Genomic DNA, 12,057 nt, shown 5'->3' on the forward strand with positions numbered 1-12,057 from the left:
TGTCCGGGTCTAAGGCTTGGAAACGGTTGTGAGACTGAGGAAGGTGGGAAGGACGAGGAGAGGAAGAGCGCACCATGCAAGCATAGGAGACGCCAGCAAAAGAGGGGATATGATGAACTTGGCGTCGAGCCTCAGGAAAAGACAAACGGTCCCGGTGCTTCAAGTTGAGGACGGCCGCCTCAAGTTTGTAATGAATACACATGCGGGAGAAGATAGGGTGGGCCTTACCACAATTGAGGCAGTGGGCCTGGGGAGAAGTGCACTCCAACTTAGAGTGACCCTCGCCTCCACACATGGGACAGAGAGAGACAGGACTAGACCATCTGAGGGCACCATGCCCAAACCTCCAGCACTTGCAGAGCCGAGGAGATGGAACATACTCCTGAACGGAGCATCTAGCACCAGCAAGAATGACAGAGGGCGGAAGGGTCCGATTATCAAAAGTAACCTTCACAACCCGAAGGGGCAGACGGCGATGACCACGAGGGGGACGAGTAAACATATCCACCTGGAGGACAGAATGACTGGGCCTCGAGGATATGCTTGATATCCTCGTGGCAGTCTTTTAGATTCCTAACACCAGGCGCAACATGGTGCAGGAAGAGAACAGTGCCAACACTGGCATTCAACCAAGCTGTCTTTGAGACCCGAACAGGGGTCTCGCCAATGCAGGATAAGGCGGCCAAGAGGGTGGCTGCATCCTGAGAAGGAGCAGCAACGACACGGGTACCAAGACGGGTGGGGTTAAAGGTAACAGAGGCATCTACTGAATCTACAAGATGCCTATGAAGGAAAAAATCGTCAGGAGTTGAATCCAAAGGGTGGATGTCAAAGTACTTAGTCCACATATCAAGACCAAACAAAGCATGGTACGAATTAGTATGGGAAGGGAGCATACAAGAACGGCCGTGGCGGTGACGGTGATGAGAACCTTTAGAGAGAGACGGGTCAAAGGCACAGTAGTCTCAATAAGAGATGGAGCCGTTCAAGGGGACGAGGCGGTCACCACAGCAGGCTTGGGGCTCGACCCAACCACAGAGGAGGGAGGGGAGCAGGGAGGAAGAGTCCGGTCGGAGCCTAAACCGGGCCCTGTCGCGAGGGCTACAGATCCCGTCCTTCCAGGACGGTCCAACTCAGGGGCCTGGTCGCCCACCCTATGAGCCTGGGTAGGAGAAGTCGTGTCGTCATCCATATAGCAAACAAAATCAAAGTTTGGGACCTGGAACCAAGGGATACCACCTATCAGCGCAGCCAATGAGGCCGAGCGCGGGCCAGTGCAGGAAGGGTGCGTCGTCCCCAGCGGTGCTACCCCTTTTCAACAGGGAAGTCCTACCACATCGTCCATTCTCCAACACCGGTGCTAAGACCCCAGTCCCCCTATCGCCCCAACCTGAACACCCAACCATCCACTCAGGGCGGCCTCTCACAGGCGACCCCTCAGCGGGTGGTCCGATGGCTCACAAGGCCCCTACATGGTGCCCATCAGCACGCACACCACCCAAAGAGGGGGGTGGTGTGGTGTAACCACTCAGAGGACCCTCCGCACTACCCACACATTATTGAACCCACCAAATAAAGGACAGTGTACCCTCAGAGGACCATCCACACCACACACACACACCACACTCACTCCTGCTTCCAGCAAGTGTGTGGACAGTGGACCCATCAGAGGACCGTCCACTCCAAACACACACTCTACTGCTCCCAACAAGTGTGAGGACAGTGGAACCCTTAGAGGACCGTCTACACACCACACACACACACACGCACACACACACACTACTGCACCCACCAAGTGTGGACAGTGGCCCCCCTCAGAGGACAGTCCACACCACACACATACATTAATGCTCCCACCAAGTGTGAGGACAGTGGTCCACTCAGAGGGCCATTCACACTCACACACACTACTGGAACCCACCAAGTGAGAGGACAGTGGTCCCCTCAGAGGACTGTCCACACAACACACACACACACACTACTGCTCCCACTAAGTGTGAGGAAAGTGGACCCCTCATAGGTCCATCCACACTACACACACACTACTGTTTTTACAAAGTGTTAGGACAGTGGACCCCTCAGGGGACCTTCCACACCACACACACACACACACTGCTGAACCCACCAAGTGTGAGGACAGTCGATCCCTCAGAGGACCATCCACACTACACACTCACACACACACACACACACACACACCTGCAGACTGAAGTCGTGAGAGACGCACGTGTGTCATTAGGCGTCCGCGAATAACATCATTTGTCCCAAGACATTGAAGTATTACAGAGACAAGAAGCATAGTTGTTTTTTTACAGAAGTGTATACAAATGCAGTGATCAAGTGTATAATGAGCTTCTACAGCGGTAGATCAATCAAGAAAAAATAATGAGGTTGAGTGGGAAGATCAGTGCCGTATTGTGGGACAGTTTAGTCGGGACCTACGAATTGCTTTGCCGAGTATTGTGTTGTGAGGCAGATTATAGCATACATAGTGATCGATCCCCCAAAGTGTGTGCACCGTTTAGAAACGTTTACTATGTTGCGAATGTTGATTGATGATAGTGAGGAAGATAGGAACGAATAGTATACCAGGAACACGTGGAGACAGCCAGGAACACGTGAATGACAGTAGCAGGAGAGGACAGGCGACCCAACCCCATCATATGGACATCTCCTCAAACTCACCTAGTATGTGCTTCCTCGTGGTGAACTGATGGTACGTACCCTCTCTAGGTCATCAAATAAGGTGTACAGAGTAACTTAAAATAATTAATTTAAAATATATCTGAGATATTTAGACCTACAATTCCGGGTGGCTCATTCCGGGTACAGGTTCCTTGACACTTATATGCGACATAGGCCCAAGTGACCATCAATACCCCTCTCTCACCACACCCATCCCCACCAAATTCCCACGCCTCACACTCTCCCAAAACACACCCAACCCATTTCCCACAATGCATAACCCCACCCCCTCCCCCCGCACACGCCCTCACACATGCACCCACATGCCCTCACGCATACACCCACACACACGCCCACACACACGCCACACACGCCCACACACACACACACCACACACACACACACACACACACACACACACACACACCACACACACACACACACACACACACACACACACACACACACACACACATCAATACAGTGACCATCAATACCCCTCTATCCTTCCCCCTCCCAACCTTTCAACCTCTATCTGACTGCCAACCTTACGCTATCTCCCAACCCCTCTATGCCTATCAGACCCTCCCTAATCTTCAGACCCAGTATGCCCTTCCTACTACAGACCTACCTACCCAGGCCCTACCCCAGACTCTCCTACCTACCTTCCTAGAAGCCTAGCCCCCCATTAGCCCCCCAAGCACCCCTCAAGATCTCTCTCACCCCCCCATACACCCCTGGACCCCCCAGACACCCCTGGATCCCCCCGGACACCCCCCGGATCTTCCCCGCCCTCAGTCATCCCCCAGACACCCCCAGATCCCCCAGGTCCCCCCTGTCCCCAGTCACCCCCCAGATCCCCCCAGACCCCCAGAGAAAGGGAGAACTCTGGTACAAGAGTTTCCATGAAGAATCTCAAGGTTCGGTACACCAATGCTGATGGGGTATCTAATAAAGCAGAAGAGATAAAAGAAAGAGTGAGTGAGGCAGATCCTGACATAGTTGCAATTGTGGAAACTAAAATTAATGACATGATCTCAGATGCAATCTTTCCTGAAGGGTACCAGGTGATACGAAAAGAGAGGACACAGAGACAGGGAGGGGGAGTAGCACTCCTAATAAAGCGGAAATGGAAGTTTGAAGACCTGGGAAATCGAGTTACCAATGAGTGCACAAGCTTCATACATGGAACTCTGACAGTAGATGAGAGGAAGATTGTGATCTTGGTAATCTACAATCCTCCACCAAACAGTAGAAGACCCAGGCAGGAGTATGATGACAACAACAAGGCATGTATAGATGAACTGCAGAAGGCAGCAACACTAGCCCACAGAATGAGAGCAAAGCTGCTGATCATGGGGGGACCTAAATCATGGAGAGATAAATTGAGAATCAAGGAATCCCCATGGAGGGGACGAAACGTGGGGAACAAAATTAGTAGATGTTATAGACAGGAATTTCCTAACACAACATGTGAAGGAAGACACAAGGGAAAGAGGAGGAGATGCACCGAGCCTATTAGACCTGATTTTCACCCAGAACGTAGAAGATATCGAGAAATTAGAGCATGAAATACCTCTAGGGGCCAGTGGCCATTGTGTCCTAGTCTTTGATTACATGACGGAATTCAAACTTATGACCATGGGACAAGAGATCTGGGAAAGGAGAGTTGACTACAGGAAAGGGAACTATAAGAGGATAAGGGACTATCTGGGTGAAGTGCAGTGGGAGGAAGAAATTAGAGGAAAAACAGTCCAAGATATGATGGACCTAGTCATACAGAAATGCCAGGAGGCCGAAGAGAGATTTATACCAACAGTAAAGGGAAAAAATTAGAAGGAATATAATAACCCATGGTTTAATAGACAGTGTCAGGAAGCAAAAATGGCCAGCAGGCGGGAGTGGAGGAAGTACAGAAGACAAAGTACAGAGGACAACAGGATCAGATGCAACAGAGCTAGGAACGATTACATTAACATAAGACGAACATCGGAAAGGGACTATGAGAACGATATTGCAATCAAAGCGAAAAAACAACCTAAGTTACTACACAGTCATATAAGAAGAAAAATTTCGGTGAACGACCAAGTGACAAGACTAAGGAAGACAGAAGGGGCATATACTGAAAGTGACAAGGAAATCTGTGAGGCACTAAATGCCAGTTTCCATGGTAGTGTTCACTACCGAGCCTGAGCAGCTCCCATTGTTGGAAGGGGTTACCCTAAGATGAAAGACTATCAGATATAGAGATGATAGCAGAGGAGGTAATGAAACAGTTGGCAACTTTAGATGCAACTAAATCAGTTGGACCAGACAAAGTATCACCGTGGATACTAAAAGAAGCAGCGCAGGCCCTCAGCGTGCCTCTGGCAATGATCTTTAATGAGACACTTATGTCGGGAGAATTGCCCAGTTGCTGGAAGAAGGCAAATGTGCGGATCTTCAAGAAAGGCGATAGGGAGGAGGCACTTAACTATAGACCTGTATCACTGACAAGCCACCCCTGTAAAATACTGGAAAGAATAATTAGGCTACGACTGGTTGCACACATGGAGAACATTAGGTTTGTGAACAAACATCAACAGGTGTTCTGGAGAGGGAAATCGTGCCTAACAAATCTTCTGGTATTCTATGATAAAATAACGAGGATAAGACAGGACAGAGATGGTTGGGCAGACTGCATATTTCTGGACTGCCAAAAAGCCTTTGATACAGTACTGCACATGAGACTGCTGTTCAAACTCGAGAGGCAGGCGGGGGTGGTGGGAAAGGTCCTAGCATGGATAAGGAACTACCTAACAGGAAGGAGCCAAAGAGTTACGGTAAGGGGCGAGAAGTCGGACAGGCGAACAGTAACAAGTGGAGTACCACAAGGATCGGTGCTGGGACCAATTCTATTTCTTGTATATGTTAATGACATGTTTACAGGCGTAGAGTCCTACATGTCGATGTTTGCGGATGATGCAAAGTTGATGAGAAGAGTTGTGACAGATGAGAATTGCAGGATCCTCCAAGAGGACCTGAACAGGTTGCAGAGATGGTCAGAGAAATGGCTACTGGAATTCAACATGAGCAAATGTAAAGTTATGGAAATGGGACTAGGAGATAGGAGACCAAAGGGACAGTACACAATGAAGGGAACAGCCTACCTGTGACGACGCGCGAAAGAGACCTGGGTGTGGATGTAACACCTAATCTATTTCCTGAGGCACATATAAATAGGATAACGACAGCAGCGTACTCTACACTGGCAAAAGTTAGAACATCATTCAGAAACCTAAGTAAGGAGGCATTTAGGGCGCTTTACACTGCCTACGTGAGGCCAGTCTTAGAGTATGCCGCCTCATCATGGAGTCCCCATCTGAAGAAGCATATAATGAAACTGGAAAAGGTTCAGAGGTTTGCAACGAGACTCGTCCCAGAGCTATGAGGGATGGGGTATGAGGAGCGCCTAAGGGAACTGTGCCTTACGACACTAGAAAGAAGAAGGAGAGTGGGGACATGATAGGAACGTATAAAATACTCAGAGGGATTGACAGAGTGGGCATAGACGAAATGTTCACACGGAATAGTAACAGAACGAGGGGACATGGATGGAAGCTTGAAATTCAGATGAGTCACAGAGATGTTAGGAAGTTTTCTTTTAGATTGAGTAGTGGGAAAATGAAATGCACTTCTGGAACAGGTTGTGGAAGCAAATACTGTTCATAATTTTAATTATGAGTATGCAAAAAAAAAAAAATTATTTTATTTTAAAAAGTGTATGCACTTCAGGAACAGGTTGTGGAAGCAAATACTATTCATAATTTTAAAACCAGGTATGATAGGAAAATGGGACAGGAGTCATTGCTGTAAACAACCGATGCTCGAAAGGCGGGATCCAAGAGTCAATGCTCGATCCTGCAGACACAACTAGGTGAGTACTAGGTGAGTACACATGTCAGCCCCAGGGACGTAAGAAGGAACTTTTTAGGAGACAAAGTAGTTAACAGATGTAATGCATTAGGCAGTGATAAGGTGGAGGCTGACTCCATACACAGCTTAAATGTAGATATGAAAGAGCCCAGTAGGCTCAGGAACCTGTACACCAGTTGATTGACAGTTGAGAGGCGGGACCAAAGAGCCAAAGTTCATCCCCCGCAAGCACAAATAGGTGAGTACAAATAGGTGAGTACACACACACACACACACACGTGTGTGTGTGTGGTGTGGGGAAAAAAAAAAAAGTAGTTAGTAAACAGTTGATTGACAGATGAGAGGCGGCCGAAAGAGCAAAGCTCAACCCCGCAAAAACACCACTAGTAAACTAGTAAACACACACACACACACACACACACACACACACACACACACACACACACACACACCACACACACACACACACACACACACACACACACCACACACACACACACACACACACACACACACCGGAGTACCCGAGGAAGTACTAAGCAATAGGAAGCATAGAGCTACAGTGAGGGTTGAGACCTCAGATTGGCGAAAGTCACCAGTGGAGTCCCACAGGGCTCTTTACTCGGACCTATCCTGTTTCTGATATACGTAAATGATCTCCCAGAGGGTATAGACTCATTCCTCTCTATGTTTGCTGACGACGCCCAAATTATGAGAAGGATTAAGACAGAGAAGGACAGCTTGAGGCTACAAGAAGTCCTGGACAAGCTGCAGGAATGGTCGAACAAATGGTTGTTAGAGTTTAACCCAAGCAAATGTAATGTAATGAAGATAGGTCTAGGGAGCAGGAGACCAGATACAAGGTATCATTTGGGAGATTAATTCCTGCAAGAGTCAGAGAGATAGAAAGACCTGGGGGTTGATATCACGCCAGACCTGTCCCCTGAAGCTCATATCAGGAGGATAACATCAGCGGCATATGCCAGGTTGGCTAACATAAGAACGGCCTATAGAAACTTGTGTAAGAAATCTTTCAGAACATTATATACCACATATGTCAGTCCAATCCTGGAGCATGCAGCTCCAGCATGGAGTCCATATCTAGCCAATCATAAGACTAAACTGGAAAAGGTTCAAAGGTTTGCCACCAGACTAGTACCAGAACTGAGGGGTATGAGCTACGAGGAGAGACTACGGAAATTAAACCTCACGTCACTGGGAGACAGAAGAATTAGAGGGGACATGATCACCACATACAAGATTCTCAGAGGAATTTATAGGGTAGATAAAGACAGACTTTTTAACACAAGGGGCACACGCACTAGGGAACACAGGTGGAAATTGAGTGCTCAAATGAGCTATAGAGACGTTAGAAAGAATTTTTTCAGAGTCAGAGTAGTATACAAATGGAATGCATTAGGAAGTGATGTAGTGGAGGCTGACTCCATACACATCTTCTAGTGTAGATATGATAGCGCCCAATAGGCTCAGGAACCTGTACACCTGTTGATTAACGGTTAAGATGCGGGACCAAAGAGCCAGAGTTCAACCCCCGCAAGCACAATTAGGTAAGTGCAATTAGGTAAGAACACACACACACACCATCCCAGAACCTCTCATCCCACACACACAAAAGCAAATGCACATGACTGCATAGAATATCACATACACGCTCCTGTGCGCACACACACTCATTCACTCACCATTTCCATCGCCAAATACACTCCCTCCACCCCCCTACAAGTGACCATATTCACAAACACATACAAACACAAACACACACACGCATGCACGCACACACACGCATGCACATGTTTGCGGACGATGCCAAAATTATGAGAAGGATTAAGACAGAAGAGGACTGTTTGACGCTTCAAGAAGACCTAGACAAACTGAAGGAATGGTCGAACAAGTGGTTGTTAGAGTTTAACCCAACCAAATATAATATAATGAAGATAGGTGTAGGGAGCAGGAGGCCAATACAAGGTATCATCTGGGAGAGGAAATTCTTCAGGAGTCAGAGAAAGAAAAAGACTTGGAAGTTGATATCACGCCAGACCTGTCTCCTGCAGCACATAACAAAAGGATAACATCAGCGGCATATGCCAGGCTGGCCAACATACGAACGGCATTCAGAAATTTGTGTAAAGAATCATTCAGAACTTTGTATACCACATATGTCAGGCCAATCCTGAGTATGCTGCCCAGCATGGAGTCCATATCTAGTCAAGGATAAGACTAAACTGGAAAAGGTTCAAAGATTTGCCACCAGACTAGTACCTGAGCTGAGAGGTATGAGCTACGAGGAGAGACTACGGGAATTAAACCTCACTTCGCTGGAAGACAGAATTGTTAGGGGGAAACATGATCACCACATTCAAGATTCTCAAGGGAATTGATAGGGTAGATAAAGACAGGCTATTTAACACAAGGGGCACACGCACAAGGGGACACATGTGGAAACTGAGCGCCCAAATGAGCCACAGATATATATATATATATATATATATATATATATATATATATATATATATATATATATATATATATATATATATATATATATATATATATATATATATGTCGTACCTAATAGCCAGAACGCACTTCTCAGCCTACTATTCAAGGCCCGATTTGCCTAATAAGCCAAGTTTTCATGAATTAATGTTTTTTCGTCTACCTAACCTACCTAACCTAACCTAACCTAGCTTTTTTTGGCTACCTAACCTAACCTTACCTATAAATATAGGTTAGGTTAGGTTAGGTATGGTTGGTTAGGTTCGGTCATATATCTACGTTAATTTTAACTCCAATAAAAAAAAATTGACCTCATACATAGAGAAAAGGGTTGCTTTATCATTTCATAAGAAAAAAATTATAGTAAATATATTAATTCAGGAAAACTTGGCTATTAGGCATATCGGGCCTTGAATAGTAGGCTGAGAAGTGAGTTCTGGCTACTAGGTACGACATCTATATAATATATATATATATATATATATATATATATGTCGTACCTAATAGCCAGAACGCACTTCTCAGCCTACTATTCAAGGACCGATTTGCCTAATAAGCCAAGTTTTCATGAATTATTGTTTTTTCGTCTACCTAACCTACACCTAACCTAACCTAACCTAGCTTTTTTTGGCTACCTAACCTAACCTTACCTATAAATATAGGTTAGGTTAGGTTAGGTAGGGTTGGTTAGGTTTGGCCATATATCTACGTTAATTTTAACTCCAATAAAAAAATTGACCTCATACATAGAGGAAAAGGGTTGCTTTATCATTTCATAAGAAAAAAATTATAGTAAATATATTAATTCAGGAAACTTGGCTTATTAGGCAAATCGGGCCTTGAATAGTAGGCTGAGAAGTGAGTTCTGGCTACTAGGTACGACATATATATATTATATATATATATATATATATATATGTCGTACCTAATAAGCCAGAACGCACTTCTCAGCCTACTATTCAAGGCCCGATTTGCCTAATAAGCCAAGTTTTCATAAATTAATGTTTTTTCGTCTACCTAACCTACCTAACCTAGCCTAACCTAGCTTTTTTTGGCTACCTAACCTAACCTTACCTATAAATATAGGTTAGGTTAGGTTAGTAGGGTTGGTTAGGTTCGGTCATATATCTACGTTAATTTTAACTCCAATAAAAAAAAAATTGACCTCATATATAGAGAAAAGGGTTTGCTTTATCATTTCATAAGAAAAAAATTATAGTAAATATATTAATTCAGGAAAACTTGGCTTATTAGGCAAATCGGGCCTTGAATAGTAGGCTGAGAAGTGAGTTCTGGCTACTAGTACGACATATATATATATATATATATATATATATATATATATATATATATATATATATATATATATATATATATATATATATATATTATATATATTTATATAGAGATATATAGAGATATTATATAGAGATATTAGAAAGAACTTTTTTAGTGTCAGAGTGGTTGACAAATGGAATGCATTAGGAAGCGATGTGGTGGAGGCTGACTCCATACACAATTTCAAGTGTAGATATGATAGAGCCCAATAGGCTCAGGAATCTGTACACCTGTTGATTGACGGTAGAGAGGCGGGACCAAAGAGCCAGAGCTCAACCCCCGCAAGCACAACTAGGTGAGTACAACTAGGTGAGTATACATACTACACACACCCATTCACTACCCCCACTCACCCAATCCAGCACACCCACTCACTCATCCACTACACACATTCACCCACTACACACACCACACACACTCACACTAACATACTCAAACACTCTCATACACGCACACAAACACACATCAATACACACACACACACATTAGAAAATTTGAATAGGAAACACACACACGTCATCCCACTCATTGGATTGGAGAAATGGAATAGGAAACAAACATGGGAGGGAAAACCATAGCACAGAGGAGAAGGTCAAGATGACTCGCTTCAGGAGATACTCTTTCAAATGTGAGAGACATCAGGGAGGAGCTAAGGGTAATGGAGGAGGAGGTAGCCAACCTGCAGGATGAGCTGAATGAGGCAAAGGAGGAGATTAAAAGCCTGAAAGAGAATCCTCCCCAACTTTCAAACACGAAGCAGCCCTCATGAAGATGGTAATGTATCCGCAAAAGGGACTTCCACAACACAACCCTCATTTGTAGACATACTTAGCAGGACCCAAAAGTTGTCTCTGCAGTACAAGAAATGGCCATGAAAGTTGCTACTTCTCAGGAAGCAGCACGATGCACTAGCCGACTGATACAGAGGAAAAGAACAGTAATTGTAGTAGGTATTAAGGAGCAAATTGGGGCCAACCAGGGGAGAGGAGAGATATGGACAGAGCCACAATTAAAGAGATCCTTGAAGGGGTACAGATGGAGAGGGAAGAACAGAATATAGAAAGGTTTTGAGGATTGACCAGTACAACAAGGACAGAGATTGAAAAAGTGGTTTTTCAAAGCGAGGCCACAAAATCAGAAGTTTTAGCAAAGAAAAGCAGCCTATTCAATGTACTGAAGTTCAAAAAGGTAATCCTGCAGAGGGATATGACTAGGGAGGAGCGATTGAGGGCCGCAGCAGCGAGTAAGGAGGGCAAGGAGTGATACAAGAATCAGGGAGCCACAGCCCAGCACCCTACAATCACAGAGGGAGTGGGGAACCCTACACAGGCCTTTTCAACATCCCAGTGAGAAGAGGATCACACCCACCTCCCACCCAATAGAAGCCCTACCTGCCCCAGCCCCTATGAGCCCCCCACTGAGTGGCCACCTGGACAACCCACACCCCACTTCCCCCTCTCTTCAAGGCTTCCCCTTTCCACCACCCCCAAACCCTCCCTACCCCCAAGCTATCCTTCTTACCCTTCTTATCCACCCCAAGCCCCCCTTCTCCCCCACCACAATAAGCCTTCCCTTCTCTCCCACCCCTATCCCCTACCTTCT

The sequence above is a fragment of the Procambarus clarkii genome, chromosome 50 (genome assembly GCF_040958095.1).
Source record: "Procambarus clarkii isolate CNS0578487 chromosome 50, FALCON_Pclarkii_2.0, whole genome shotgun sequence".
In the NCBI taxonomy this organism is placed as follows: Eukaryota; Metazoa; Arthropoda; class Malacostraca; order Decapoda; family Cambaridae; genus Procambarus; species Procambarus clarkii.